The sequence below is a fragment of the Epinephelus moara genome, chromosome 4, assembly GCF_006386435.1.
Source record: "Epinephelus moara isolate mb chromosome 4, YSFRI_EMoa_1.0, whole genome shotgun sequence".
In the NCBI taxonomy this organism is placed as follows: Eukaryota; Metazoa; Chordata; class Actinopteri; order Perciformes; family Serranidae; genus Epinephelus; species Epinephelus moara.
This window is the reverse complement of record NC_065509.1, coordinates 30,383,098-30,406,891: the sequence shown is the minus strand read 5'-3', so window position 1 is coordinate 30,406,891 and position 23,794 is coordinate 30,383,098. Positions and strand designations below refer to the sequence as shown.

The 23,794-nt window shown below is 40.5% G+C and overlaps 2 long non-coding RNA genes across 2 annotated transcripts in view; both read left to right on the top strand.

The window, feature by feature from the left end:
• Positions 1-7,184: 7,184 nt before the first annotated feature.
• LOC126389074 (uncharacterized) overlaps positions 7,185-23,794 on the top strand; it is a 35,601-nt gene continuing 18,991 nt past the window's right edge. Inside the window, exon 1 of the long non-coding RNA XR_007569803.1 lies at positions 7,185-7,256. This is a non-coding gene — a long non-coding RNA (uncharacterized LOC126389074). The remainder of the gene's footprint in view (positions 7,257-23,794) is intronic.
• On the top strand, positions 8,081-12,346 carry LOC126389073 (uncharacterized). Its single transcript, XR_007569802.1, has 3 exons — positions 8,081-8,221; positions 10,910-10,962; positions 11,704-12,346. It is a non-coding gene; the product is annotated as an uncharacterized LOC126389073 (long non-coding RNA).

The window sequence follows — 23,794 nt, the reverse complement described above, 5'->3', positions numbered from 1 at the left end:
CATAAGTAAAGAACAGTCCCTAAAGTGCGGTGAGGTTTGTGGAAATGTGAACGGCTCGTTTCTCCTCTGACACGCCACATACCTGTGTGTCGCCACAGCTCGGTTGTCCAGGTACTACTGGGCAGTCATGACACCAACAAAAGAGGAAATTACAGGACGTGGAGTCGGATTTCTCTGCTGGTAAGCCGTTATCTTGCGCCGCAGAGCACTATGAGCCTCCACCGTGTTCCTGTCTGTGACCCCCGTTCAACCCACAACCTCCAGGATTCGCATTTCCTCTCTGCTGCTGGTTGAAACGTGATAATAGGGGCGCCCCAGCACCCACTCCACTAACTTGACGTGGAAATGAGCGGTAGTCTAGAAAACTGGCGAGTTTTTTTTTTTGTTGTTGTTTTGGTTTTTTTTCGAGGGCGCTCGTGCGCCCACACATAGATTGCGCCCTGGGCGGTCGCCCACATTGCCCATAGCAAAAACCGTCCCTGGACCCAGCTGGCAGAAATGGTCGAAGCACATAAAAAACCCACATGCAATTCAAAATTTTCCATCGGCCACTGGCGGTCGTATGTGGCGTGTCAGAGGAGAAACGAGCCGTTCACATTTCCACAAACCTCACCACACTTTAGGGACTGTTCTTTACTTATGGAGTGTGTTTTTGTTTTACACGGCAAACTCATTTTTTACCCGCCATTGGCGCTTGGCGGGTGTTAATTTTACGCCCTGGCCCCTGTCCAATGTGAACCAGGTATTTGGAAAAAATCACATACTGTCACCTTTTAAGATTATTAGTGAACACTTATTTAAATGCTTATTTACACATCCAGCAGTTTATACAGCAGTGTCATTTTCATTCATCTGGAGCAGAGTCCTACACTGGGTTCATGGGCGTAGCACCAAATTCTGGCATAATGAGTCTCTGTGGGCCCCTCCATCGTTCCTCTCTACATTTCTCTCTCACACATCTTTTAGAAGCCAGCATGCTCCCCTTTACCTTTACTTTCTTTATGTCTTTCTTTTCTTGGTGAAAGACATGACTGTACATTAACGCTCCAGCAGCATGAGCAGTCACTCACTGGCTGTAGCTGCATTTGGAGATGAATCCTAGAGTAGGGGCGGACTAATCCATTTTGCACCTTTAAGGATTGAGAGGGTGCTCAGAAAGCTATCACTGTTTCTTAAATACAAAGTTCAGTTTTTTCATATGATTTATTCAGCCAATTTAATTTATTTATGACATTAATTTCTTGGGGAAAAAAGCAAACAAAACCAAGTTTTACATTTCAGGCTTTTTAACCCCTCCGCCCCCTGGGTGACCAGCATAAAACTTGATTTGCAGGTGGTATGTTGTCTTTCCTTTTATTTCTTCTATTATTTATTACCGGATTTGGTTCTGGGCAAAACAAGAAACATGCAGGTTGGACTGCAGGTGTGTCAGCTCTGCCTTCTGCCACTTGGAATATGAAACCTGGCAGGCATTAACTGTGGGAGATGTGCTGCCAAATATTTTGAGAATAAGGAAACAAATCATTTAAATTGCATTTCCTGATTCACCTTTGTTTTAAAATATATTATCTTAGCTCCACATGCATGAAACGTCTCAAAATGATCACTTTAAACATGCTGCCTGACCAATGTTTTGAGCAACACAGTTGTTGTAGGAATTGCAGTTATGGGTCTTGTTTTGACGCATCTGTTTGGGTTGCAGAACTAATCGGGCATAGGTACAGATGGCAGGGCGGGCGCCATATTGCACCTAGCAGTGGCGGAGGCGGGTCTTAAAATTCAGACCAGGACTCATGCAGGACTCATGTTTTGAGTTGTGTTTCTGGCCACCTGTCAAATGTCCAAAAGTCCAAAATTCAGTTTCTTTTAGCTCTGTTTTTGGTCTCTACCAACCCCTGAGGGAAATATCCTTCTCTTTAGCTTCTAAATGCCTTATATGTTCATCAGCTAGCCACTAACTGTGTCCGTGTGCGGTTTGGTGCTGAGCAGGTTTTCCACAGTGGGTTTTAAGAGCATATTTCTGCCAGCTGCAGCCAAAAACAATATTATGACAGTGGTGAGAGTGAACCAAAACACGATAGTTGCAGGCCAGAGGGCTAAACAATGAGCTGAAACTCGACAGAAAGTACAGTCGACACAGCTAAAAACAAGGTTGTTGTTCATGGCTCATAGCAGAATTGATATTCTGGAGATGCATCTTGTATCTTTTACAGGACAGTAACAACATTCACGCGTGCTGTGATAAACATTTTTGTTGTTTGCAGAGGGTGATAAGGTGCCAGACAGGACACAAAATTGTCAGTAAAAGAGAAGACGAAGACTGCAAGCCGATGTGAACAATGCATGTCTCAAAACATTGAAATTAAGACTCTTCTAATGTTTTATGGGGTAGGATATAATTCAACATGCTTGTATTGTTTTACACGTATGTTTTGCTGAGCAGTGTTGAGAAGTTTACTGGTTTTACTTCTATGCTATGATGGTGGATTGTGCGAAAGCTTACTGTGTCTTGGAAGCTGGTGGGTGTCATTGTAAGATGCCTGGTGTGAAGCTTTGGATGGCCGAGTGGGGAAATTAAATTGTGCAGAGTAAGCTGCCTTCCAGCAATTTATCAGGAATGCTATGGGAAGGATTAGCCAGCATAGCTCCAACGGTGGTGTAACTAGCTGCTGACTTGTTTCACACTGTAATGAATACGGTGTCTGGTCTCTTGTTGTTCCAAGTCTGAATTTCTAGGTCATTTATCACACAGTTTAGATGGTTCTTTAGAAGAGGAAATGTTTTTGATTTTATCTCTGTGGTGTTTTCTCCCCAAAGCCTCGATTATGCAACTGTTTATGAAAATGGGGCAATGGGAACTAAAAGAAAAAGCAAACTTGTGTAGCTCACTAGTTGTGAACTCTTGAGTTGTGAAGGGAAATCTGGGTAATCTGGGCCTTCCCTTTTTCCAAGACCGGGTGTCCTTGAGCAAGTCACCTATAGCTGCTGTAATGGAGTCACTGAGTGGTCATCAGCTATCAGCTAATAGAATAACTATTTTAACCAAAACCAGCATACATTCACTGGGTTCAATGTGCTTCCTACAGAAGTACTGTAAGAAAATGCTCATTGCAAAAAGTTTTCATGGAAGGTTTGAATGACATTTTTAAAACATACTGGACTTTTTTGTTTCTTTCTTTCTTTTCAGAAGACGGCCACGTCTATTGTTTTTCCAACCCACTTTAGATGAAACCATGCCCACTTCAGCTTGACAAAAGCCCACTGCCAGATATCAAGGCCTGATGATTGGCTGCCAGCTTACTGCTGCAAGTAGTACTCCTGCTATGGTATGCCAGGTCCCTGTGAAATGGCACAGCTTAAGGTCATCAGTGGCTTTGAACACCACCATTACAAAAAAAAAAAAAAAAAAGAGAACACTTAGGGGGCGCCAACTAGCTCACCTAGAGGAGCAGGCGCCCCATGTACAAAGGCTATATCCTTGCCGCAGCGGCCACAGGTTTGTTTCAGACTCTGGCCCTTTGCTGCATGTCATCCCCCCTCTCTCTCTCCAAAGGCAAACATCTTTAAGAACTCTACCTCCTCTCATTCTCCTCCACAGAGGCAGGAAGTTGGATTTCACCACCCCTCTACCACCCTAATGTATCTATGTGTCTGTTTTTACTCAGATTCACTGGCTGAATTGGAGTTTCTACCGCTGTTAAAGCAAACAGTTGTGGATTTTCAACCAGCTCCCTCATTGCAGTGTGTGCATGGCTTCCCCCTATGCTGCAAGCACTGGGATCTTGCTACTAATCCACCAGCAGAGATCCGCTGCACTTGCCGGCAAATAAGTGGAGTGCTTGGGGTGTCTGGCTTCCTCGTCTGCACACACTGCCCACAGTGCGATGCCACAGAGCTGGTTGAAAATCAGCATGGTTTCCCTTTAACCACCCATATCGAGACTTTCCAAGCTACTGTAGCTGTCACATTTCGCAGACACAGACTTTCAGTGGTGGGACTGCCCCCCAACTCCCTGCCGGTTCAGCTAACTTTTTAGGGGAGTGAATCGGAGGAGCTGAATCAGAGGGATGGTGGGGTACATCCATGGCACTCATGGGTGTGCCAGCTTGCTAGCAGCAGCCTCTCTCAATGGCGCTGCCTAGAAGGAGGTTTTCAGCAAATCATCAGGCTTTGACGTCTGGCAGTCCGCTTATATCATGCAGAAGTGGGGATGGTTTAATCTAAAGTGGGTTGGAAAACGAAAGACTTGAGTCTGGAACATATCCACTGCATTATTCAGGTGCAGTATATTTTGCACAGATTTATGGCAGCCCTTTGCATTAATATATACAATATATAGTATATATGAAATATGAAGCATTTTGAGCACTCAGAAAAACTTTTAGCATCCTTTGATAGATTACTTTTGATTTGGTGTCCATGCAAAATTAATGAATCCCTCACAAAGCAGTGAGGTGTTAAACGCTTCCCTCATTAATTCAACCTTTTCTGCCTGTGTTTAACTCCGGCCTGACTGAGATTACTAATCACTGAATCAACAGCTCAGCTGAGATTTTTTTTTACAAGGTTATCCACAATAAAGATGCTACAACTCTGTGGAAATGTGCCATGAAGATAAGAGAAAGAGACATGTCAAAGAGTGCCTCTCCATCCAGAAGCAAGGCGCATGGGACGTTTTTCAGCGAATAAGTAGGGCAGCCCTAATTCTAATTTGACAGCTTCCTCTAACGCTTTTTCTCAGACCCTCAGAAAGACAGAGAGGAGAAGCCTGTGACACAAGAGAGAGACGAGCACAGAGAAGAAGACTTTATGAGCATGCATGCATACATGTACATGCATACGCCAACACATGCATGCATGCAAACAGCCCAGAGCAGTCCATCTGAACGTCTAGGTCATAATTCACAGCATTTCCTCTCACTCATCGCACAGCGTGGGCAAAGTCAGTGACAAGACCAACAGTGTGTCAGTCTCACAGCTCCAGAGGGCTCCTATGTGAGTTTGTGTACGTTTCTAGATGTGTGTGTGTGTCATAGTGGGATTGTATAAATCTACAATCATGCTTGAGTACTCCACTGAATCTTTTTTGTGGTTGTGTGTCCCAGTGAGTGAATGGTGGAGAACGCTTTCCGTGCATGAGTCCCTCATTCAGCTTCTCCACAGGTGTTTTGTAGGCCATCACCATTTCATTTCTCTGCAGGTTGATTGAGGAAGCAGGAGGGCAATAAAAAGGCTTTTCATCTGCTGTTTGTAGCCATGATTTCACAGGCGGAGGGACCCCACTTTCAGCCCTGAATACATTGAAAGCACTGATGGGAGCCACACAGCTGAGTGTGTGACACTCGACACTGTCATCCGACATCCGAGACCCTTTGTAACAGTTTAGGAGGGAAAACACGGGCAGATTTTCCCCGCCAACGATGCAGCGTCTCCTCATTAGGCACACTTATCACAACAGGTTAAAACAGTGTCAAGTGCTATGCATATATCCATATTCATGTTAAAGAGCTGCTTATTCCATTTCCAAAAACAGTTCCGCTCCCGTCTGTGCCAAAAAGCTGTTGGACAACTTCTCTTGCAACAAGCATTTTATATTATGATAGTCGAGTACAGCCGTCTGTATCTGCCTGACTACAACATGAATAAGTCATTTGCAACATGAAGCTTTCAGGGTCAATGAGAAATTTGTGCTATAAAGCTCAATAGCCATAGATCTCGGTTCACGTTTAGTGTCTTTATTCTCTTGATTCTTTTTTTCTTTTCTTTGTTTGTTTCCCAGTCTGTGATTCACTTTAATGGTGGCAAAGGTATCACTGATAAAAGAGCGGAGTCGTGTGTATTTTTCCTTCAACAACAATCTAATTATCGACTGTAGCTGCTGTATTATTCTCACCAGCTATTGTTCTGTTGTGCTCGTGTGTGTGTGTGTGTGTGTGTGTGTGTGTGTCTTGTCTTGTCTCCAGAGATTTCTTGCCGATGTTATAAGGGAAGGAGCTACACTCCTACAGTGTGCCTGTGTTTCAGTGAGTGTACCAATACAATAAACAGCGCTTTAAACTCATCAGCCTCCTCTGCTATCACCTTAAGCTCCTCTCCCCAAGATATAATTAAAGAACACCGTTTCTATCACCATTGTCTTTGTGTAAGATTGTGCTTGTTTTTGGACCAATAAAGATTAGCACATGGTTTTGCAGACTTGTTCTGCCCCCATGTGGTCAGCAAGAGAAATACAGTTTTACTGTAAACATGTCAAATCAGTGTAAAGTCACAGTCTTAACTTTAGGTTTCTTTCCATTATGGTCATAATTGTATTATAAGGATAATTTTTGTTTTGGAAAATCTCCCTCTATTGAAAAAAATCACTAGTATATCAAATTAAACATTTAATTTTCTACTTCAGGCAGCCTCATTTTTTTTTTCAAGTGAGGTATTTGTGTTTGGACATAATGCTCATTTGGTATATCTAAGCATTTTATATCTTTCACCCCAACTGGCACTCTGTTTATTCGAATCAGACGAATCAACATTTATTTTGCAATATTTCAATGTTGTTTCATAAACTTTAAATGTAGTTTTTAAATTGTTTCAATTTTGAAACAGATCCGTCTGAAATTTCAGTGTTGACTTATGAGAGTTTTGTTAACCTTTTTACAACAATCAGAATTAAATGTTGTTTAAATGTACAAGAACTGTTTGCTACGGAAGTGTTATGCATTCACTTGAAAAAACACTTCCTGCTCTGAATTTCTGAATTAAAGAGATTATAATTTCAGAATTCTGAAAAAAAAATCTGCTCTTTTTCTAACTTAATGAGCTATAAATGTTTTGATTTTCTTTTGTAATGAGAATATATAGGGGATTATTATCCTGTAAATTCTCAAGTGAATGCATTATGCTTCCTTAGTTTAAAGATTCAAATACATTATAATATATGACATCACATTATAAACAATTTAATGATTATATCTTTAAGATAAGAATAAAATAATATCTTGCATACATGATGTTGACTAAATGGCCTTTTGCAATATTTGCAATGAGGATCTATCATTCTAACTTTTTTAATAAATCATTGTTGTGTTCCTCTTACAGCCTTTGTGGAAAATTTACCATTTTAGTCAGTGTTTCCAGTTTTCAGTAAGCCCTTAAACTATTTTTCTCCTCCTACACTTCCTCCACAGGCTACCTGTAGCTGATCGTATTACCTTTGGTACCTTTGCTGCTGTACTATGGGAGCTTCACACCTACACTGTCAGGTAAATCTACCTCGTAGTAGCTTACAGAATTTAGCAACCTTCAACCCTGCAGACTCACGGCCAACGCTCTGCTCAGTCTTGCTTCTCCTCCCCAGAGTGAAAATGACCTTCCATCCTCAGCTTAGTGGAGATTCACAGCGAATCTGCTGAAAGTTATTTCCATTGGAAAGTGTCTTTTTCTTTTACTTTATTTTTCCTATTTTTTAAACACAGTTCCTCAATGCAGAGCTTGAACACTGCATGACGGCATTACATTCAGTATCTACTTTTCAAAATACTACATTGCACCTACATGATACTTAACACTGAGTGAGACTCTCAAACCCAAGACTGCATGTATATTTGATATACTGTGACTTGTGATGGTATATATATATATATATAGTTTTTTTTTTTGTTTTTTTTTTGTTTTTTCAAAATATTTTTTGGGGCATTTTTGCCTTTAATTGATAGGACAGCTAAGCATGAAGGGGAGAGAGGGAGGGGTCAAAGGGCCACAGGCTAGAGTCGAACCCGGGCAGCTGCAGCAACAGCCTTATACAAGGGGCGCCTGCTCTATCCACAAAGCCACCGACGCCCCAGTGATGGTATTTTTAAGAGTTTGCTCAGATTCACCAAAGTCACACAATAACCCAAACAAACTACAGATTGAGGTGGTGATAGATCAGCAGCTCCTGTGTTCAGTGAGGTAAAATTACTGTTTTTGTCAATGGAGTCTGGCTTTGAAGCGAGCATAGATAAGTTTCACTTTCCGTTCAGTTCCCCGTCGGAAAGGGCTGCCTGTTTGGGAAGTACTGAGCATATGACTGGATAAATGAGGCTTGGGTTATACTGCAAGAGTTGTATGAGAGTTTGTGAACCAATGTTTCGATAGAATTTTGCTGTTGTTAAAAGCGAACATCTATGACTTCAGTTCATCGAGAATTTTCTCCATTTTTGGATTCTCTGTTGACAAGAGACTAAAGGTAAGATAAGATAAAACTTTAATGTCCCCGAGGGGCAATTTGCGATGCAGACAGTAGTCATGAGTACAACAAAACACACAGAATCCAGTATCACACACTGTCAGGGGTAAATCATTGACAATTTGTTGTCACTGCTGGTTAAGATAAGCGATAGCAGACGGGACAAAGGACGATCTGTAACGCTAAGTGCTACATTGAGGGAGGCACAACCTTCGCCCTGATGGAAGCACGTGAAACTCAACATGGAGGGGATGTAGAGAGTCTGAGACAATAGACCAAGCTTTAGAGGTGACCCTCTCTTCATGCAGATGCTGTGGGTTATTAAATGTGACACCAGTGATCTTACAGCTTTCCAACTTGTTCTTGTTTTTAAGACTCAGATTACCAAACCAATAGACAGTGTTAAAGAAAGAACAGACTCAATAAAAGCAGGCGTTTGTTTGCCTTCTTACAGATGCTGTCAGCGTTCACATCAAATTTTGTCATCTAAGACAGTGCCCAAAGTTACAAACATTAACTTTTATTCCCAAAGTCAACCCAACACTGGATGAGTAATTGATATAAAATGGTCATTTGAGGATCCCAGTATTCCTTTAAGTTTGCATTGTGTTTGCTTTGCTTTAAAATCAAGTGTTTGACTTTCCAATGACGAAGCAGGCAGCAGAGGGGCTGATGTGTTTTGATTGTTGTTCTCTGCTTTGAGTCACACAGTTGAGTGGGTCATGGGTCAGTTCAGTGGGTTAATTAGTCATATTTGTCACACTGTCAACCCCCCAAGGACTGTGTACCAACTGCTACTGTTTATGTTCTGATGATTTTCCAACCCATTAATCACACAGCTCGAAATTTTTGGAAGAACAGGAGTGGTAAAATGTTACATTAACCTTCTCCTTGCTTTCTGGTAAATGCTTTGTTGTCATAACAAAAGAAGGTTTACAGACCAAGGGCAAAGTAAATATGAGTTTTGAGACATTCAAAGATTTGTGTCATGCTCAGACTGTACCATATAAACACTCTGTTCTTTGCACTGTGTGTCAGCATATTGAGAGCGACTGAAAAGTTGAGTCAGATTCCCTGGGTGTTTAAGCGCACTTGGCCATCTAAAGTTAATCTGAGTTTGAAACAAGCTCTGCAGTTCTTTCTTCACTGGAAATAGTATTGAAGCATGTGGACTCAGTGGTTTTACTTATTTAACAATCAGACTGCAGTAATGTATGTGAAATCTAATGCCTTTTAGTTTATGGCCAGCTAGTCATGAGTCACTGTCCATCCATCCATGTTCCCCAATTTATCTGATAATCCCATACTTTTCCCAGCATTAGGTAAGAATAACTGAATGTAAACTTGTAATACAGTGACACAGTTATCTGTTCATTTAAAGGGCCACACCAGTGATTCAGCACTGCACATTCATAAAGATAGGGAAGTCACAAGAGACCGATTAAAACAGGAATATTCTAAATTTAAGCAGCAGAGGCTGAGATGTCCTGACTTCTAGTCCCTAGTGTGGTTCAAGCCAAGGCAGTAATTATAATATACACTGCCCCCTCTAATATATTGATATATATTATTAACTTCCTGTTTCCTGTACGCTTGCGTCACCATTTTTGTTTGTCCGCCAGAAAAAGCTCTGTCAAAACTGACATTTTAACCTATATTAAGGCATACTTTTATGGTGCAGTTTTAGACCTTTGTCAATTTTTAATTGCATTTTTGACCTTCTGAACTAGGAAGCATGTCATTCTCGTACAGTGCACCTTATCCTTGGAATAATCTACAAAAGATCTTAAACTTGGACACTCTGCCACCCTTATGGCAGTTGAAGTGCCTTATTTCGAATCTTGTTTAAATTGAGTGTAAATGTTTTTAACTATACCTTAGCATGTTTATCACCCTGTGTTTCTACTTTTAGAGCACAATTATTGCTAGTGTTGTTTGCTGTTTTGTATGATCTCATTTTTGTTTTAATTGATAAGCATGATTATTCTTTGTTTGCCTCTTAATTGTTTTAATGTCTTTGTTCATGCTCGGCATCATTGAAAATGAGGGTCTCCTTCAATTGATTTCCCGAGTCTTAAATAAAGGTTTGAATGAATGAATGAATGAATTAATTAATTAATTAATTAATTAATTAATAAAATATATAAATAAAATAGTGCAATTCTACAGGCAACGACGTACCGCTGTCCAAAATAATCATCATAATCATAAATAAACAAACTTCCATTATCATTCCTATTAATTCTAATATTACAGTGTACTGCAGTTCTGTATGTAGTTTGTCCAAATGGTGTTGCCATACCTCAGCCAAACACTGCTCACAGGTGTACCTTTGCTTCTAAAAAAAGTAATATAAATAATATGATATAGTAATAAATGAGTAGTAAATGAGTTTTAAATTTATTTTTACTTCATGGCTACGGCCTTGGTTCAAGCTCTAAATTTCCCATAATGCAGCTTTCATTAGACTCCTGTCTGGTAACTGCTCATGTCTTTCAAATGGCACACCTCAGTTTGGAAATCTGACTCTGTTATAAATCAGTCGATGGTACAATGACACCATCAGAGTGATTTTCTCAGACTTTGCAAAGTTCCTTCAGAGTCAAATAAGACTTTTTCAGGCTGAGCAGCACTCCTCATGATGAGTAATCTGACCTGTCATGTGTATAATCAGCTTCTCATTTCTAGTTGATGACCATCTAGAAGGCGCGGACCTTTCCGACAGCTCCACTAAATTTGAGGTAAATTCATGCAAATGTATGCTTTTATGTCTATTTTACGAATATTGGTTGTGCTTTTTGTGATTGCTGTTGGAGAGGGATGGCATATGGCTCCGGGTCACTCATCAGGATGGGGATATCAACTCACCCGTCTCCTACTGACAACTCTGTGACCTGGCTGGTTGAGGCTTTCAAATGTGAACATCAGAGTTGATATTGAAAAGGTGGAAGAGATGGGCACCAGCTATGATCCTCGCCAGCTATGATCGGTGTTTCATACTGACGCTCACAGTGTTTGTAACACTGCTAACAGCTACTGTAGTATTAAAAAGTATTAAAATCCATATAGGTTGGGTGGGAGGGGAGGTGGTCAAACAAACTCTGGACTTTAACCCAGGAGTCCACTGTTTGTTTCCTATGTGAAACTAAAACTCAATAATTATTTTAAGAACGACACAGTGTGCTAGTGTGTAGCATGCTATACAGTAGTGGCATATGTCACATATGTCACGTGATGTTGCATGTTATTAGTAACAACTGTACTTATCTTAAGCCAAACCATGTTTTGTTCTAAACCTAACCATGTGCTTTTGTTGCCTAAATTTAAGGAAATAAATGTAAAAAAAAAAAAGGTGTTTTAATTTTACGTTGAAAAAGGCATGTAACGTGCAGAAACTGTACATTCCTTGTGAAAACTCTTGTGAAAGAAGTGCTGTTTTGTAACAAGAACTTTTTGACATGCCATCTCTTAAACTGACACAGGAAGCAAGACGGAACTGGACGACCTTCGTGTTTGCGTTAGTTTTCAATGGGATATCAGGAACGTCCTTTTCTTCATCTAGACTTGACTATATCCTGGAATATCACACAGCGTGTGTTTTTATGCATACTGATCTGACAGACAGAAGAACTCTGGCAAGAAAAAAGGAAGAAGGTGTGTGCTTCATGGTGAATAAGACTTGGTAGGAATGTCAAAATCCAGTTCCTGTTTGCCTGGCACCACAAGGGGAATACATACTCTGGATCACTGCTAAAGCTGCTCAGGGGCAGCTACATAGCGGAATTGCTGCCGACGTTTCGGAGGAGCGGTCATGTGGTCATCTAGCTGAGGTCAAAATATGTAAACAAAGTATGAAGTATGCCTCCAGTGACGTGAGAGGTCAGGTTGGCTGGGTCAGGCCACTCAAAGGCCACCCTTTAGTCTGCACTAAACAACTGTTGACGTCACAGAGACATCGATGAATTCAGAGAGTCTGTGGTGGATTTGATTTGTAATTTGTAAGCGACTGTAACGGAAACTGCAGTTATATCATTGTACAACCAGAAACCATGGATCGCCAGAACCATCTGTACAGCCAGTCGTGAAACATGGACAATAATAAAGCAGCAGTCTGCATTGTAAGAAGTAAAGGAAGCAGAAAAGGACTACAGTGCAATGCAGGAGTTCAAGGAGCTGACAGGATTGTATCTCTCTGGCGCTGTACCTTGATTTCATCTTACCAATAAATGGACTGACTGACTGAGTGCCCCTTGAAGGTTGCCTTAACTCCCATCCATCCCACGCGGCCTTTCTTTGCAGTTTGTTTTGAAAACATTTAACATGTATGTTGTATTGTACTCGAATCCTCATACTGCACAATGGCAATGGATTGTAGAGAAGGAAAGATGAGACATAGCACAGATTCACCACAGGATGGCATTGTGATTCAAGAAATAAGCATCGCCTCTCTTCTTCCTGAGTGCTTATTCCCTGACCTTCAATGACTCACTCCCCTAAAGAATGTTGTTTTAAGGGTCCATTTGTGCCTAGCCAGTTAAATAAAGCTGTTAGTTTGAAAGAAAATCATCTGGCAAGAACAAGTGAATGCCAAACATCAGGTGTACTTCTTTAAGCCTAACAGCAATTTGACAAACTTCACTCTTAACAACTCCGCGCAGCTCAAAACAAATGCGTCCTTATGTCGCAATCATTCCAAAGGATCAAAAGTTAACAGCTCTACACATAACTCAGCCAGAGTTTTCAAGGGTACACAGCAGTTAATGGCACGAAACCAAAGTTTCTTCATTCTAGCGACAAAGCGGCTGATGTGACTTCCTGTGTTGCTGCCAATTTTTACATACTTTACCAAGGATTTTCTGCCTGTGAGCCGATACATAACTGGTGGATTACATTTCTAACAGATAACTCTCACATACGCTGTACTGTATGATATAATGCACGATGCACCTGGTGCCCTCTTTGTGTTTTTAACACGTGACAGAGGCAACTGTGGTCGAGGATATCAACCACTGGACTGTGTAGCCTCTGCTAAACACATGTATCTGAGAGTCCTCCAGTTACGTATCAGCCCACACGCACAAAATGTTCAGGAAAGAATGTAAAATATTGGCAGCAACACAGGAAGTCACATCAGCAGCTTTGTTGCCAGAATGAGGAATCTTTAGTTTTGTACCATTAAATGCTGCGTACCCTTGAAAACTCTGTGGTCGTGTTGTGTAGAGAAGCAGTGTAGAGAAAAACAACCACTGATCACCAACCTTTATACTGTTAATGGTGTGTAAAGAGTTTTCCTTGGACAGCATGAAATAAAAAAGCACACTATTTGTTCCTTTTTAATTCAGTGTCAAGGTATTTTGCTACCCAGTGCCACCAGTTTACACCTGTTGGTCACTTTTGGGTCTTTCGGGCATCCATCCTGTAGACTTGTAATCAAACCCTGCGTTACCGGCTCACCCTTTTTTCCTCTTTAAGGGCGGTGGCCTTGTGGGTAACCTGTGAGGGTGTGACGTGTGCTTTGTATGTGGTGGAGAGGCAGCTCTCTCGGGTGCGTCATGGTGAAGACGGCATAGGGCAACAAGGGATGATAGCCAGTAGAATTACATGTCTAGATAAGCTCAGGGCTACTGGTGAACATTGGAATAAGGCTATTGTTGGTGAACAGCATCCGAATGCCTTGCTTAATTCCTCCAGTGGAGTGGTCCGGACCACTAGAAGCTAGTTGCCAGTAGGTTTTATACGTATAGGTTTTTTATGGCTGCCAAAAGTGCATGTAAGCCATTCAATGTGTTTTTAGCCTCTGTAGCGGATCTGTTTTAAAGGGAAAGTCAAATATTTTGAGAAATAATTTGCATTCTTTCCTAGATACAGATGAGAAGACAAGTAACACTCTCAGCTCTGTACTTTGAATATGAAACTACAGCTTGCATTTGGTTCGCTGCCAGGACTCCAGGAAGTCTGTAACCCCCCTGAAACCACAACTTGTCAGTTGTAAACTTTTTGTCTGGAGTAAACAAAACAGATACAGCTGGTGAGTAGTGGTAAATGGACTGCACTTGTATAGTGCTTTTCTAGTCTTTCAAACACTCAAAGCGCCTTTACGCTACATGTCACATTCACACGTTCACACACTGGTAACCGAGGCTGCCGTATATGGTGCCACCTGCTACTCTGTAACCATTCACACGCACTGACACACAGCAAGGGGGATAGTTTGGCATGCAGAGGGGAGGAGTCGGGGATCGAACCGCCAATCGTCCAACTATCGGACAACCTTTTACTTTCTACCCTCTGAGCCACAGCTGCCTAAATTCACATGAATAGAAAAATACACAACAATATTTAACCAAACTACAAGCGCTACAAATCACATCAGACATTACAAAAAGTGGAGGCAGTGCGAGAAATTAATCACTCCTGTTAGATTCCTGTTCGACCCAGGCTCACTGAGGCTCCTAAGAGGCCATACTAATTTAATAGGCTGACAGTCTGGGGGACAAAAGAGTTCCTCAACCTGTTCAATCCAGCCCAAGGGACTCTAAATTTTCTGTCTGAAGACAAAAGCTGACATTTTTCAAATTAAGTGTGAGAGGGATCAGACATGATATTACCTACCAGAGACAACGTTCTTTTAGTATACGTGGCTTGAAAACTCAACTTGGTGAGCTTTGGAGGTGCTGGTAGACAGATTTTGTGACCTCTGTGACCTTGTGACCAGAGCTGACTGTTTCCCTACTAGCTAAGCTAACCGGCTGCTGGCTGTTGCTTTATATTCATCGAACACACATGAGAGTGGTAGCGATCTTCTTGTTGAACTCCCAGTAAGAAAGCGAATATTTTCCAAAATGTTGATCTTGTCCTTCAGGGTGCAACATTTGCGCCACACAGCTCTTCATCAGGCAGAACTGAGCGTGGTAACTCATATATTTCAGGGACACATGCAAAGATGTGTGCTATTAGAACATTTAATTAATTGCCGGGGTTATTGTGTTCCAGAAAATTTAATCTTTTTCAGTAAATGGGTTGGTGGGTGAAATCATCAGGAGTGAACTAAAGAGCTGACAGGTGGGTTATAATGGATTCTGTCCCCAAAGTGGATGTGTGTCTCTTCTACAACGTCCTCATTCACTCCCTCTTTATAATCGTGCGCATGTGTGTGTGTGTGTGTGTGTGTGTGCGTATGCGCGTGTTTCCACCCATTTCTCCAGAGTTCTTAAGCGAATTGAACGAGGCAGAATAAATCATAGTGTGATCAAGATGTCATCTTCATGATAATGAAAACATGATGCCTCATAATAAGTTTCCTGATCAAAGGGAGCTGTTGGGGCTTAATAAACTCAGTGCCAAGTGGTCGAAAAGTGTGGGGTGTGGGGACGGATTCAGCCGACAACGGAGCCAGTAATAATCTATCATCTTCATGGAATTTACATTGTACATCCGGAAAAGCTTGTGTTTTGTATCTCAGGGTGCTGATTAGTGATTGTTTAAGCACAAAGCATTCAGATTGGAGCTTGTGTGCGACTTAAGGTTGTGTTTTTTGATGCATAGTTTATATGTCATAGTCCTTCATACCTTATTAGGTGTATTCATGCCTTGAGATGCTGAATAATAAGCTGCAGCAGCATGTGATTACATGTGTTTGAGTCATTTGGGGGAGAAAAAAAAAGCACAACATTGTTGTACTGTCCAGAATAATCTACCTTTGAGATGTCTCTTCAGGTGCAACAACAGAAGGCAACTTCAGAGTAGATGCAGTTTATTTTGTGTGCAATTGTAAACTTCTAAAAGGTCAAAAACAGCAAGCCCTGTTCTATAGACTCATCTCTAAAGTTAGCAAGAAAGGCAACAGCAGAACAATGGTACGTTTTGAAACGATTCCGTGACAACAGGACAGGAGAGGACCAGACAAGAAGAAGAAACAACAACATGCAGCCAGCAAGCAGATAAGTTCAGACCCTATTTCTGACATTCCAGGAAAGTTTCACAGTGCGTTGTTACTTCTGTAAATCTGTGTTTATAGCTTCGCCCCCTTTATCAATTATTCAACAAAGAGGTAGTGTGCAGATTTCAAATGCTGCCTTGTATTTATAAGATCCCTCCGAGTTAAAATAAAAAATAAAAATGAGGGTGTGCCTGCTAGGTAACATCAATGTTGAGCTATACAGTTTTTTTTTCCCGCCCTGCAATTTATGCTGTCTGTTTCATTTGATGCGAGATGACATTCATCATTTCAGGACGGTGCCTCCATCACTTTGATTCTGGATTTTAATGATTCATGAGATGGCAAGACAAACCTGGGAGGGGAAAAAATGGGTTCAGTATTTTGGAAAGTCAGAGCTGTGCTTTTTCTTTAGCCTTCGTGGAGAATAACAATAGCTGGAATATGACACAGTGTATTTTAGTAACAGTGAAATCCACAGTGTGGTGACAGAAGATAAATCAGAGGAGATTTAAACAACTAATTACACATTGATAGGGTGAAGTAAGGTAATGTGGGACATCAGGTAAGCTTTAGATATTTCAATCAGGAGCAACTTGTTCTGAGAGAAAAGAATATTTATTTACATATGCATAAAAGTATGAGAAATAGGTCTTGGCGATTCGACCCCATCGTGATGTCATATATTCCAGACTAAAGACATAGTAGATTAGGGAATCCCTCCTATGGAGTCTAGACGCCGGTGGTGGTAGTGATGAGATGAGATGAAGAGGGAGCTGAGGATTTGGATGTGAAGAGGAGGGGCTTTTGATGAGCTCGTCCTGGGCTCTGGTCAAGGTGACTTGAGGTGAATGGGCTGAAGGAGGGCATGACAAATCCACCTAAAAGAACAGCTGACAGGAGCAGAGAGGAGAACAGATTTAAAGTTTGGCAGCAGCAACATGAATGCTTAAGGAAGATCATGGCAAAGTTTGACTGGCCAACCAGGAGAGGGAACACCCATTGTCAGGTGATTGGTGGAAATGGCATAGAGAGAATTGTGAATGGATACAGCATAAAGAAACTCTTCCCGATTGAACTTACGCTGATCTTTATTAGCAGCCAATCACCAAACATGTTGTTGCAGTGTGCGGGTGTGCTAGTATGTGTAGCATGCTACTAGTGAGGTATGTCACATGATGTTACATGACGTTAGTAACAGCTGTACTGTTGTGATTACAGACATGTATCATAACTGTGAGATTGTGTGCACTAGAGAGATACAGGTGCTGAGAGAGGTGTGGCGGAGGGATATACAGAAAGAGAAGAGAAAGTACAGAGGTCGCGCTGTATGCTTATAGTAATAAACAGTGTTGGAAAATAAAGCGCTGAAAAGAGTACGCTAGTCTCCTTACTTCACCCCTCAACACCACATGTACTTATTATCAGCCAAACCATGTTTTTTCCTCAGTCGAACCACATGCTTTTGTTGCCAAAACTTAAGGACATAAACGTAAAAAGGAAATGTTTTTCCTACATTGTAAGTTTATTTTGAAAAAGACTGTATACATTTAACAAGCAGAAACAGTACATTTCCTGTGAAAACAGAAACATATTTTGAAAAGACACAATGCATGTAACAGGCTTATGTTGACACACCGTCCCTGACCAACCAAAATTGATGCAGGAGGGTGCCTAGTGTGTCATATTTCAACATGTAGGTCCACTGATGAAGTCACGGCATGCACCGAGTATAATAAGAGAGTCATTTAGTAAGAGTAATAAGAGTACTGCTGCTAAAACAACAAGGGTATAGGAACAATAATGGCTGTAGGATGTTGCATTTTGTTAACTGATTGATAATAAAAAATATTTTCACAATACAATTCACTTTTTATGAGAAAGGGTCTTTAGTGAGTAGTATATGCATTCAGTTAAAATGGAACCAAAAAAATTAAGCTAAAATGGAACATTTCTCGAAAGTAAGTAGTTAGGCTTCCAGGTGCAATAAACTCATGACTTATGCTATTGTGCACCATCCTGTAATATTACAGACATTTTTAGTATTTTTGTCACTGAAAAATATTAAAGATGATGCATTGGGTCCATGTCAGCCACAATAATCCAGAATTAGTGATCACTGTTAAAAACAAGCATGTCCATTGTAGACAATATAGCACCTAGGAAACAGGCAGCAATAGAACAGGGAGAGCATGGCAGAAAAGTTGAACAACCTTTTCATAAATGAGGTAATGAATTAATCACTGAACTGATAAATGGATTTAACCATTTAAAAAACAAACAAGCATGACTGTCCCATTTTACCCGAATAGTCATTGGAGTGAAGTCTGGGTTCTTTGTGTTTCAGTGTCCAAAGTTTCTAAAGTGTCAGCATACATTTCTAGAAATATAGATACAGCGATACATAGCAAATTCTAAAAGTCACATTTAAGGTAGTCTGCAGAACTTTAGATGTCGTCTGTTTTTTTTTGTTTTTTTTTTGGTGTCTCAAATTACCTGATATCAATCTATTGAAAGTGATATTAAGAGCTATACCTAAATGTGCATGTCTTCCGAAACCGTGAAATTCTTGCAGAGGAGCAGAGGCCTAAAGCAAATATACTGTTTTATGTTCTTAACTACATCACTGAGAGAGAGAATAAGGCAGAGTAAATGTTCAGTGTCCCAGTGGTAAAAAGTTAAAATGGGACTAGTTTGGTCCTTCGAATTTAATCATGCTCCTCAACCAGATGTGCGTGTCACAGAAATTGGATAATAAACCACAGGTTCTTTTTTTTCCCATCTTAATTTTTTTGCTCTGCCGCCCTGGGCGACCTAATATACTGTATGTTTTGGCAGTGTAATGAGCTTTCAATTGGCCCATTTGTTATCACCATTGCTTTACCTGATCTAAAAAGCTCCCAGGACATGTTGGGTTGTAGTGATGTCCCTCAATTTAAGCCTTAATGAAAGCTTTGTCCCACCGCTGTGAAGCTGTGCCTTGACAACACTTCACATCCCCCGTTTCCAAGAAAAGTGCCAAACAAGATGCGCCGATCTGCTTCGCTCCAAAATGAGCTCCCCTTCTGTGATGAAAAATGCAGCCTGTCTCTTTGCTTATTGCTGTGGCATTTAGGTGGCTCAGTGTGGTGATTTGAGGAGCCTGTAGTGTCAAAGCTATTTCTCCTGCTTGTGGCTTAACGCTCTGACTCAACAAACCTGACCATTGTCATTTCCCCACACTGGGTTCATGGTGGCCGTGAAGACAAGCCAAGAAGTGTGGGTAATAACCTTCAAGGAAAGGGGCTGTGATTGCACATCCATTTCACACTGAGGACCTCTCCCTTGCTTCCCCAAAGCAGTAAAATGCTATATGGGGTGAAGAGTGAGAATGTCAGGTGGACACAGTGTTTTGTTAGTGGTGGGCGATAAAAGAGGAGGGGACAGTGACTGGGGGAGGCCTGTTTGGGGGCTGCTGGAGCTAGTGTGGATCTTTAAAAAGCAAGGTCCTCCACTGCTGGGCCTAATACTTCACTTTTTCAGGAATGCTTTTTAGCTCAGGTATGATAGCTGTGACAGGGGACACACAGAGTTTCATCCTAATGGGCTGCTGGGGGCACCACGTGCCCTTTAAACAATACCACTCTGCCTGCTGGGACCCCTGACTAGAAGCATAATTCACCAATCCTAGTCCCCTAGCCTAAACCTGCACCAAATAGATGATAATAAATGTTGAGTACCATCTTTGACCTGGCTATGGGGCAATGTGGATGAGTGGGTCTTATTTATAAAATAGGAAGTTTCAAACTTTTTAAGAAGAAGCTGCAAAGTTGAGTTGGAATTTATTTCATAACCCTTAAGGACTAAAAAATACTGAAAATAAATTCTAATCCTGTGCCCTTGTGCTGGTGGTTCAGTTATCTCTCGGTATACGCCAGATATGTCAAAAAAATCCCTCTCTTTTCTTTTTCTGTCAACATTTTTGACAACTCATTTTGAACTCAAGGGCGTATATATAAATCAGTCCAATCAAATGTGATTTGGAGCGACTAGCTGACCCTGCCTATTGTATGAAAGCGTGCACTTCATATCTTGCAAAGCAGTATCATAGTCGTGGATGGATTACTGAATGGGTCTACTGGATCTCAAAGAAACACGAAATGACTTCAGAGAGACACAAAATTACCTTAGGGAGACATACAATGATTTCAAAGAGACACAAAACAACAACAAAAAGACACAAAAGAGACACTAAATTACCTCAGTGAGACACAAAATGACCTCAAAGAGACAAACTCATTTCAGTAAGACACAAAATGACGTCAGAGAGACATAAAATGACCTCCAAAAGAAAAAAAAACACCCACAAAGAGACTGAAAACAACAAAAAAGAAAACCAAAAAAGACAAAATCACTTCAATAAGACACAGTGACCTCAAAGAGACAAAAAAAGACTACGAGGAGACACAAAGCAACAAAATAGACACCAAAGAGACACAAAATCACTTCAGTAAGACACAAAATGACCTCAAAGAGACAAAAAAAGACTACAAGGAGACACAAAGCAACAAAAAAGACAGAAAATCACTTCAGTAAGACACAAAATGACCTCAGAGACACAAACTAATTTCAATAAGACACAAAGTGACCTCAAAGAGACAAAAAAAGACTACCAGGAGACACAAAACAACAGAAAAGACACCAAAGAGACACAAAATCACTTCAGTAAGACACAACATGACCCCAAAGAGACACAAAATGATCTCAAAGAGACATAAAATGACTTCAAAGAGACCAAAAACAACAAAAAAGACAACAAAGAGACACAAAATCACTTCAATAAGACACGAAATGACCTCAAAGAGACAAAAAAGACTACGAGGAGACACAAAACATCAAAAAAGACACCACAGAGACACAAAATCACTTCAGTAAGACACAGAATTATCTCGAAGAGACAAAACATGAATTCAAAAAGACCAAAAATGCTATTGTCTCATAATCTGCCCATGATCATAATGGGAGGTGTTTGTTACATTTCTAATAAATATATTCATTTCTCCCTCATGTAGTGTATATGATATTCCAAGGGAATATTTCCTCCTGCATTTATTAATTGCTGGTATCAAGAATTATTTACTTTCACACAGTAGATATTATAACAAGTTACATTTAATATTTGTTCACTTTTCTTCGCCGCTTTTGTGTGATTGCACGGCAGCTTTAAAAATGTGCTTTCCAAAGCTCCCCACACAGAGCTGTTGACCTTGCAGAGCGATGTAATTTGATGGTAAATGGTTGTCATTTGGTCTGCCATGCCTCATGAAGCCATCTATGTTGTTATTTCTTGCCTCCGAGCTCCCACTGATCACCATATTACAGTGGTGCATGACTAATTGGATGGCCACAGCCAGAAGCAAAATTAATCCAACTGGATTGTCCGTGTTGCAGAGTTGCAGCCGGTCGTATTTTTAAAGAGGTTTATATACCTGTTTCCCCCCCGCTAAGTGGCATTTAGCTTTTATATTAATAAATACTGTGTGCAGCGCAGTTATAAAATGATTTTGTCCAAATCGCACAAGGCATTGTTTTGAGCTGATGAGATGTGCAGTTTTATATCCAACCTCTAGATGTCTCTGTTGATTAACCACTGGACTGCTGCCATCCAGTAGGGTGTTGGTATGGATCACACAACTCCTATAACAGCAGATGGTGCTGATCATCATGACTCGAATCATATTTATTTTTTCTTTGTTGCTCCTTGTAAAATACCACCCTCCAGATAAATAAACATTACAATTGACGGTACATGTTGGCTCGATGCAATTATTCCTAATTAAACAAAATAAGATATGGGTACTTGGCTGACAGTCTGAACCTGCAATTAAGTTGAAACAATTCAGGTGTGTGGTCTCATGTCTCGTCCTTGAGGGAGACTAATATAAACCGCAAACAGACAGGAGAGTCCATTTTCCTCCGTCGTAGTTCTTCAAATACCTCCTCATGTAACAACATGGATTGTTTTGTCTTCATCTTGTACCAAGACAATTAGTCAGTAACTCAGGAAAGCACTTCATCTTGATGAGGTATCCCATGGAAATGAGAAAATTGTGCTCGGTGTTGTCCACACTCTGCTGGAGATTGTTATCCATGATCCGTCCCACAGTGTTCACTTTCCCCTGCCTGATTAAAGAATCTCACGAATGAGAGACAGTGATCACTGATAATTGCACATACTGTATCTCAGCCCTTGGCGGGTGTGAATTACCCCCCTCTTTTTCTCAGTCTCTTTCTCTGTGCCTCTCTTGCTCTCCCTTGATCTCCCAAGTTTAGATGAAAATGCAACCAAACACCAGAGCATAATGAGATGTTCTATTAGGAGCCTTGTTCACTGATTATCTCTTCTAACAGTTCAGTATATGAAACAGGGAATCAACCTTTGGGTTATCACCATTAATTATACATACTGACCAGGAAGAGACTCAAAATGACCACAAAGAGACAAAATGACCTCAAAGAAACACAGAACAACTACAAGGAGACACAAAATGACTACAAAGACAAAGGAAATGACCAAAAATAGATACCCATTTATCTTCAAGAGACACAAAAAAACTACGAGGAAAAACAAAATGACTACAAAGACACACGGAACAACCAAAAAGATATCAAATTACCTCAGAGATGCAAAATTACCTCAATATGACACAAAATGACCTCATAATGACTAATAGGAGACAGAAAACAACAAAAAAGACACCAAAAAGACACAGTTACCTAAATAAGTCACGAAATTGCCTCAAAGAAACACAAAATCACTTCAATAACACAAAAATGACATTGAGGAAACATAAGAGGACCTCAAGGAGACAAAAAATGCCTACAAAGAGAAAGAGAATGACCAAAAATAGATACCAACAGACCTTCAAGAGACACAAAACAACTACGAGGAGACAAAAGACGCCTACAAGGAGACACAAATTTACCCTTATAAGACATAAAATGACTTCAAAGAGACCAAAAATACTAAAAGGAAACAGAAAATAACAAAAAAGACACCAAAGAGACACATAATTACTTCAGCAAGACACAGGATGACCTAAAATAGGCATAAAAGGGTCTCAAAGAGACCAAAACACCTACAAGGAAATACAAAACAACCACAGGGAGACACAAATTTACCTCAATAAGACACAAAATGACATCAAAAAGACATAAAATGACTTCAAAGACACAAAAATGCCTACAAGGAAACACAAAACAACCACAAGGAGACACAAATTTACCTTACTAAGACATAAAATGACCTCAAAGGGACAAAAAATGACTAATAGGAGACAGAAAACAACAAGAAAGACACCAAAGAGACACACAATTACCTTAGCAAGGCACAAAATAGCCTCAAAGAGACACAAAATCAGTTTAATAAGGCACAAAATGGCCTCAAAGAGGCACAAAATCAGTTTAATAACGCACAAAATGGCCTCAAGGAGACACAAAATCAGTTTAATAAGGCACAAAATGGCCTCAAGGACACACAAAATCAGTTTAATAAGGCACAAAATGGCCTCAAGGAGACACAAAATCAGTTTAGTAAGGCACAAAATGTCCTCAAAGAGCCACAAAATCAGTTTAATAAGACACAAAATGGTCTCAAG